Below are 8,398 nucleotides of genomic sequence, written 5' to 3' on the forward strand. Positions count from 1 at the left end.
GAAAGGCAATGCCAAAGAATGCTCAAACTACCACACAATTACACTCATCTCACATGCTAGTAATGCTCAAAATCCTCCAAGGCAGGCTTCAACAGTACATGAACTGTGAAATTCCAGATATTCAAGCTGGTTTTAGAAAAGGCAGAGGAACCAGAGATCAAATTGCCAATATCCATTGGATTATTGAGAAAGCAAGAAAGTTCCAGAAAAACATCTATTTCTGCTATTGACTATGCCAAAGCCTTTGACTGTGTGGATCACCACAAACTGTGAAAAATTCTTCAAGAGATGGGAATACCAGAACATCTGACCTGCCTCTTGAGAAATCTGTATGCAGGTCAAGAAGCAACTGTTAGAACTGGACATGGGACAACAGACTGGTTCCAAACAGGGAAAGGAGTACGTCAAGGCTGTATCTTGTCACCCTGCTTATTTAACTTCTGTGCAGAGTACATCATGAGAAATGCTGGGCTGGAAGAAGCACAAGCTGGAATCAAGATTGCTGGGAGAAACATCAATAACCTCAGATATGCAGATGACACCACCCTTACGGCAGAAAGTGAAGAGGAGCTAAAGAGCCTCTTGATGAAACTGAAAGAGGAGAGTGAAAAAGTTGGCTTAAAGCTCAACATTCAGAAAACGAACATCATGGTATCCGGTCCCATCACTTCATGGCAAATAGATGGGAAAACAGTGAGAGACTTCATTTTGGGGGCTCCAAAATCACTGCAGATGGTGACTGCAGCCATGAAATTAAAAGATTCTTACTCCTTGAAAGGAAAGTTATGACCAACCTAGATGGCATATTAAAAAGCAGAGACATTACTTTGCCAACAAAAGTCTGTCTAGTCAAGGCTGTGGTTTTTCCAGTAGTCATGTATGGATGTGAGAGTTGGACTATAAAGAAAGCTGAACACCGAAGAATGGATGCTTTTGAAGTGTGGTGTTGGAGAAGACTCTTGAGAGTCACTTGGACTGCAAGGAGATCCAACCAGTCCATTATAAAGGAGATCAGTCCTGAATATTCATTGGAAGGACTGATGTTGAAGCTGAAACTCCAATCCTTTGGCCACCTGATGTGAAGAACTGACTCATTTGAAAAACCCTGATGCTGGGAAAGATTGAAGGTGGGAGGAGAAGAGGATGACAAAGATGAGATGGTTGGATGGCATCACCAACTCAATGGACGTGAATTTGAGTAAGCTCCGGGAGTTCATGATGAACAGGGAAGACTGGTGTGCTGCAGTCCATGGGGTCACAAAGAGTCAGACACAACTGAGCAACTGAACTGAACTCTATGGTAAATAGGTGCTATTATTATCCTCAGTTTACACATGTTGTATCCCTGGGTTGGGAAGATCCTCAGGAGAAGGCAAGGTCTAGCCCCTCCAGTATTCTGGCCTGGAAAATTCCATGGACAGAAGAACCTGGTAGGCTACAGTCCATGGGGTTGCAAAGAGTCGGACACAACTGAGCGACTTTCACTTTCACTTTTCAGACAGAGTCTCAAAGGTTAAGTGGCAGACGGTTAGTGACAGAAGTAGGACTGGAGATTGGGATTATCTGGTTTCCAGGTTGTGGTGCCAGACTGGGTTAGAGAGAATCTAATTCTGAACCCACCTGTATCTATACCCCTTCCCTCCCCTGCCAGCCTCTAAGGAGCTCTGGACACACACACACACTCTGGACACACACACACATCTCAGACTGAGAAAGATCTAGGTGGACTCACATCATCAAATCTCACAAGTGGGTTTGTCCTGAGAAAAGAATCAGATGAGCAAAGACATAGCTCTTAGGAGATGCACAGTCCCCTTGCTTTTGACACAGAAAAGATGGAAATGAGGTGCATATCCAGCCAGAGGTGATTAGCTACTGATGGTAAGTCCATACAATGCTGTGTCCTCAAAGATGTGGAAGAGATGTTTAGGTTAAGACATGAACAGAGGACACGCTGCCCCCAGAAGCCTATCAACCCACAGAAGAGGAATCTTTTAAAGACGTAAACCGCAGGACAGAGAGAACAGGAAAGGGGGCCCTAGCAACAGAATCTCTTCCAGCTGGAAAGCACGAGGCCCAGTATGATTTAGCGGACTGCAGACAGCTGAGAGCTGAGAAAGAAAGAAGGTGAAGTCGCTCAGTTGTGTCTGACACTTTGCGATCCCATGGGCTGTAGTCTACCAGGCTTCTCTGTCCATGGGATTTTCCAGGCAAGAGTACTGGAGTGAGTTGCCATTTCCTTCTCCAGGGGATCTTCCGGACCCAGGGATCAAACCCAGGTCTCCTGCATTGCAGGCAGATGCTTTACCCTCTGAGCCACCAGGGAAACCCCAAGAGCTGAAAACCAGCCCTTATTCATACAACAGAATTTTCAAATGCTTAGAAACTGGCAGCAGTAGCCACTTGTAGATCTAAAGGTTAAAACGGCTGAAATAAAGAGAACTATTTGAAGGTGTCTTTGAAGAAAACAAATCTCTAGATATCTTTCCTGTCTCTAGCTCTCCCTCATTCCGGCAAATTCTTAGCTCTGGTAAGGACTGGGCAAGCAGGGGACAGGGGTGAATGTGAGGACTGTCCCGGAACAGTGGATACTGACTGCTGAATGCAGAGACTCTGCCCATGCCCCCCCAGCTGGGCTCCCAGAAATGTGCCGCCAGACCCCTACCCTGCAGGCAAGAGCTGGAGGGCCTTTGGAGACTGTGACCAGTTCAAGAGGAAAGTCCTAAAGATATTGACGCAGATGTCCCTGGTGGTTGGTGACAATGGTTAAGAATCTGCCTTCCAATGCAGGGGATAATGGTTGGATCCCTGGCTCCCACAATCTAAGATTCTTCAAGCTGAGCAGAGCTACAAAAAATAAAAAATAACAACAATGCGTAGGAATCAGAAACTATCATGAGAAGAGAAAGTAACTGTTTGAAGAAAGCCGCCCTTGAGCCTGCATGCCACAACAGAAGATCTCACAGGCTGCACCTGAGACCTGACAGCCAAGGATAAATAAACCAATATCTAATAAATAAATGAGGGTATTGACAGACCAGGAAGTTACCGAACAGCCACCAAGTTCAACTCACAGTGAAGTAATTCAACATATACCATCCGTAGACTTATTTTCCTTTTTCTTCTAATCATGAGCAGCCAGCCAAACATCCCCACACATCTGAGGAAAGCTTCTAACATACAGAATAATAAATTAATAAATAAGACAACGGCAACGTGGGAATTCCCTGGTTGCCCAGTGGTTAGGACTTGGTGCTTTCACTGTTGTGGTCCATGTTCAGTCCCTAATGGGGACTGAATCTAAGATTCTGTAACCAGGCAGTGTGGCAAAGAATAAAAAATAACAACCATAAGAAAAATAAATAATAGCAACAATATAAAATAAAAAATAACAACAGCATCTCCTCTGTTCATGTCTTAACCTGAACATCTCTTCCACATCTCTGATAGGAATCAAGGACTATCCTGAGAGAAGAAAGTAACTGTTTTAAGAAAATTACCCTTGATAACTGAGAGGTAAGTGAAGCCATTGCGTCAATGAAAAAAAAAACAGGAAGTTGGTTTTTTTTTAAGAACATTCAGAAAACAAACAAACAAAAAAGAAACAGTGCGTTGGAAATAATAAATAAGACAGCAGAATTTAAAAAATCAACAGAGGGATTTCCCTGGAGGTCCCATGCTTGAGGCTCCATGCTTCCAATGGAGGGGGCACTGGTTTGATCCCTGGTCAGCTAACTAAGATCCCGCATGCAAAAAAAAAATAATAATAAATTAAGTAAAAACATTAGGGACTTCCCTGGTGGTCCAGTGGCTAAGACTCCATGCTCCCAGTGCAGGGGACCCGGGTTCGATCCCCGGTCATGGAACTAGATCCCATACGCCACAACTAAAGAGTTTGCAGGCTGCAAGGGAAGACCTGGTGCAAATAAATAAATAAATAATTTTTAAAATGTAAAAATCAATAGAGGGCCAGGAAGAGAAGGTTGAAGAAACTTCACAAACATTTTTCCTTTTTTTTTTTTTTTTAAAAAAAAACAAATTCTGAGCAGAAGAAAGGAAGTTAGAAGACCAGCCCAGGAAGTCTAGGATTCTGAGTAACAGGGATTCAAGAAAGAGAAGTGAGAAGTTGGAGGGAAGGATACCAAAACTTTTAATTTCTGAAAAATAAAGGATATAAGCATCCCAAGAGCTGGCACCATGGATGAAATTAGATCCACATCGAGGAGTTATCAGTTTGGAATTCCAGAACTCTGGGGATGAAAAGCTTAAAACTGACCAGGAAGAACAAAACAGGTTTCACACAGAAAGGCTCAGAACGCAGAAGGGCTCCAGCTGGCTCCTCGGTGTGTCCTCATGATGCCGCGGGGCAAGGATCTCCAGTGCTGAACAGTCACTCAGTCAAGCATCGTTCAAGTCAGCCGTGGGAAAGAACACAAGCTCTCCAAAAAGATACCCCCTCTGCTGTCTTTCTTAAGACCGCCTCCTGGAGGTCCAGGGGTTAGGAATCCGCCTGCCAATGCAGGGGACACGGGTTTGATCCCTGGTCCAAGAAGACTCCCCATGCCACAGAGCAACAAAGGCTGTGCACCACCGCTCCTGGGTCTGTGCTCTAGAGCCTGTGCTCTGAAACAAGAGAAACCCCACAATGAGCAGCCAGAGCAACTCTCAACAGGAAAGTCGAGAGGAACTCAAGGGGTCGTGCCACCATTCCAAAAGTCCCCCAAATGTCTCAGTCCACTCCAGAGGAACCTGATTTCCCTGCACTGCCTCGACTTTCACGCCGAGTATCGACTCACACCGCGGTGGCACGTGTGACAGCCCTGTGGGAAAGCCTCGTGGGAAAGCCTCGAGGGAAAGCCGCAGATCCCTGTATCAACACGACGGGAAGCCTGACACTGCTGCTAGAGCTCGGGAGGAAAGTGGACGTGCACGTCCCCACTCGAGACAAGGACTGACTCCCCTGTGGAGACTCCAGAAGCACCCCCAGATCCATGTCAGCACTGGAGAGGAATCCTCAGGTTCCGGCCTCGACTCCACATGAGGTCTTAGTCCCCGGCACCGACTGGAGAGGAATCCCGAGAGGCCCCTCGCAGCAGAGAAGAGCCAGCACAGCCAAGAAAAAGAAGCTGAACATCCGGTGAGCCTGGCCTAGGCTCGCGTCCACCCTTGGCTGTCTTGATCACTGCCTGATGAATCCTTGTTCTCCCCTCCATGTCCTGCTGCCTGGCTCCATGAAGGACACTGTTCCACCTCACAGAAGTGTCTGCAGAAGTGCTCCTGAGATCTGGACACAGGTGCAGTGAGCTCAAAAGCAAGAAGACAGACCACCCATGCCTCTGACTGCTTTGTACTGAAAGTCCACACCGCCGCCCTGCAGTACATGCTGATAGGGCAGCCACACCCTGGCCTTGCCCTCCGGCTGCCCCAGAGAACTCTTGCCAATGCTTAGGGAGGCTGAGGCCAGTCTGTGCCCCAGAGAGTTTCACCTTCCCAGGGGGTCTTCCTCTGGCCTGGCTGTCATGCCCACTCTCTCTAGCAGGCAAATCAGTATAGGGCTGTTTTATATATGTTTCTGTTTGTTTGAGACAGTCCACAATTAAGAGAAACAATGCAGACAAATGTTTGATGAAGTACAAAGAGGTTTTTGATTTATTGTAAGGGGAAGAAAACAAATTACAGAGCCAATGACTGTACCGCATGAAGGCACTCTTGCAAAGGAACGCGTGCCTGTGTGCCTAGAAAAAGCACAGAAAGACTCTCCAAGTGTTCACGGTGGGTGATGGGAGACTTCAGTTCAGTTCAGTTCAGTTCAGTCGCTCAGTCGTGTCCGACTCTTTGCGACTCCATGAATCGCAGCACGCCAGGCCTCCCTGTCCATCACCATCTCCTGAAGTTCACTCAGACTCACGTCCATCGAGTCCATGATGCCATCTAGCCATCTCATCCTCGGTCGTCCCCTTCTCCTCCTGCCCCCAATCCCTCCCAGCATCAAAGTCTTTTCCAATGATCCAACTCTTCGTATGAGGTGGCCAAGTACTGGAGTTTCAGCTTTAGCATCATTCCCTCCAAAGATATCCCAGGGTTGATCTCCTTCAGAATGGACTGGTTGGATCTCCTTGCAGTCCAAGAGACTCTCAAGAGTCTTTTCCAACACCACAGTTCAAAAGCATCAATTCTTCGGCGCTCAGCCTTCTTCACAGTCCAACTCTCACATCCATACATGACCACAGGAAAAACCATAGCCTTGGCTAGATGGACCTTAGTCGGTGAAGTAATGTCTCTGTTTTTGAATATGCTATCTAGGTTGGTCATAACTTTTTTTCCAAGGAGTAAGCGTCTTTTAATTTCATGGCTGCAATCACCATCTGCAGTGATTTTGGAGCGCCCCCCAAAAAGTCTGACACTGTTTCTACTGTTTCCCCATCTATTTCCCATGGAGTGATGGGACCAGGTGCCATGATCTTCATTTTCTGAATGTTGAGCTTTAAGCCAACATTTTCACTCTCCTCTTTCACTTTCATCAAGAGGCTTTTTAGCTCCTCTTCACTTTCTGCCATAAGGGTGGTGCCATCTGCATATCTGAGGTTATTGATATTTCTCCCTGCAATCTTGATTCCAGCTTGCATTTCTTCCAGTCGGGCGTTTCTCATGATGTACTCTGCATAGAAGTTAAATAAACAGGGTGACAATACACAGCCTTGACGTACTCCTTTTCCTATTTGGAACCAGTCTGTTGTTCCATGTCCAGTTCTAACTGTTGCTTCCTGGCCTGCATACAGATTTCTCAAGAGGCAGGTTAGGTGGTCTGGTATTCCCATCTCTCTCAGAATTTTCCACAGTTGATTGTGATCCACACAGTCAAAGGCTTTGGCATAGTCAATAAAGCAGAAATAGATGTTTTTCTGGAACTCTCGTGCTTTTTCCATGATCCAGCAGATGTTGGCAATTTGATCTCTGGTTCCTCTGCCTTTTCTAAAACCAGCTTGAACATCTGGAAGTTCATGGTTCATGTATTGCTGAAGCCTGGCTTGGAGAATTTTGAGCATTACTTTACCAGCATGTGAGATGAGTGCAATTGTGTGGTAGTTTGAGCATTCCTTTGCATTGCCTTTCTTTGGAATTGGAATGAAAACTGAACTTTTCCAGTCCTGTGGCCACTGCTGAGTTTTCCAAATTTGCTGGCATATTGAGTGCAACACTTTCACAGCATCATCTTTCAGGATCTGAAACAGCTCAACTGGAATTCCATCACCTCCACTAGCTTTGTTCGTAGTGATGCTTTCTAAGGCTCACTTGACTTCACATTCCAGGATGTCTGGCTCTAGATTAGTGATCACATCATCATGATTATCTGGGTCATGAAGATCTTTTTTGTACAGTTGTTGTGTGTATTCTTGCCACCTCTTCTTAATATCTTCTGCTTCTGTTAGGTCCAGACCATTTCTGTCCTTTATTGAGCCCATCTTTGCATGAAATGTTCCCTTGGTATCTCTAATTTTGCTGAAGAGATCTCTAGTCTTTCCCATTCTGTTGTTTTCCCCTATTTCTTTGCATTGATTGCTGAAGAAGGCTTTCTTATCTCTTCTTGCTATTCTCTGGAACTCTGCATTCAGATGCTTATATCTTTCCTTTTCTCCTTTGCTTTTCGGGAGAGTAGATGACTTTATTTTTTCCTTTTGTCTGTATTTTCCAGCTCTTTTAAATATGAATTACTCATGTAAGAAAGTAAACACACAGACAAAACAGAGGGAAATAACTGCATCTGAATCACACTTAGAATTGAGAAGCCGAATGACACAGTGGCTAAGAATGCGAGCCCTATTGGCAACAGGGTGACCCTGTCACCTCTCTGAGCATTCTCTGGGGTTTGGGAGGGTGTTTTCCATGCCTCCTTCCCGGACTGGCTGGGCTTTGCTTGTGTTGGAGCCATCAGTCTTAGACACGTCGAGTTGCCCAGGATGAGGGGACGTGTGCACGCAGGTGGGACAGAGTCAGGTAGTCGGGGCCTTGAGCGTCAGGTAAAAGGCTTGGACTGGACCCTAAGGCAGTGGGCGCCGCAGAGGATCCTGAGCTGGGGTTGGGGTGGGGGCGTGGAAGGGGCAAGAGAGGAGCCGGGGGCCGGCTATGGAGGACAGCAGACTGGGCTCAGGTGCGGTCTCTGGGATTGGACAGAGGGAGGTGAATTTAACGGGAGGCTTCCCGGCATGGGAAGGGCACCCACATCTCATCTGGACCCGCGTGTGACTCCCTTGGGCAGCCACTGGCCCGCTGCAATGTAGGGTGTCCTCTATAAAAAAGGAGGGGCCGGGTATGTTTCTTCTGCCCTCCCACCCCCAGCCCTGCTGTGCAGCAAGGGTTTGGGAGTAGACATCTCTGCCTACCAGGAGGCTCCCCCATG

The sequence above is a fragment of the Capra hircus genome, chromosome 5 (assembly GCF_001704415.2).
Source record: "Capra hircus breed San Clemente chromosome 5, ASM170441v1, whole genome shotgun sequence".
Taxonomy (NCBI): domain Eukaryota; kingdom Metazoa; phylum Chordata; class Mammalia; order Artiodactyla; family Bovidae; genus Capra; species Capra hircus.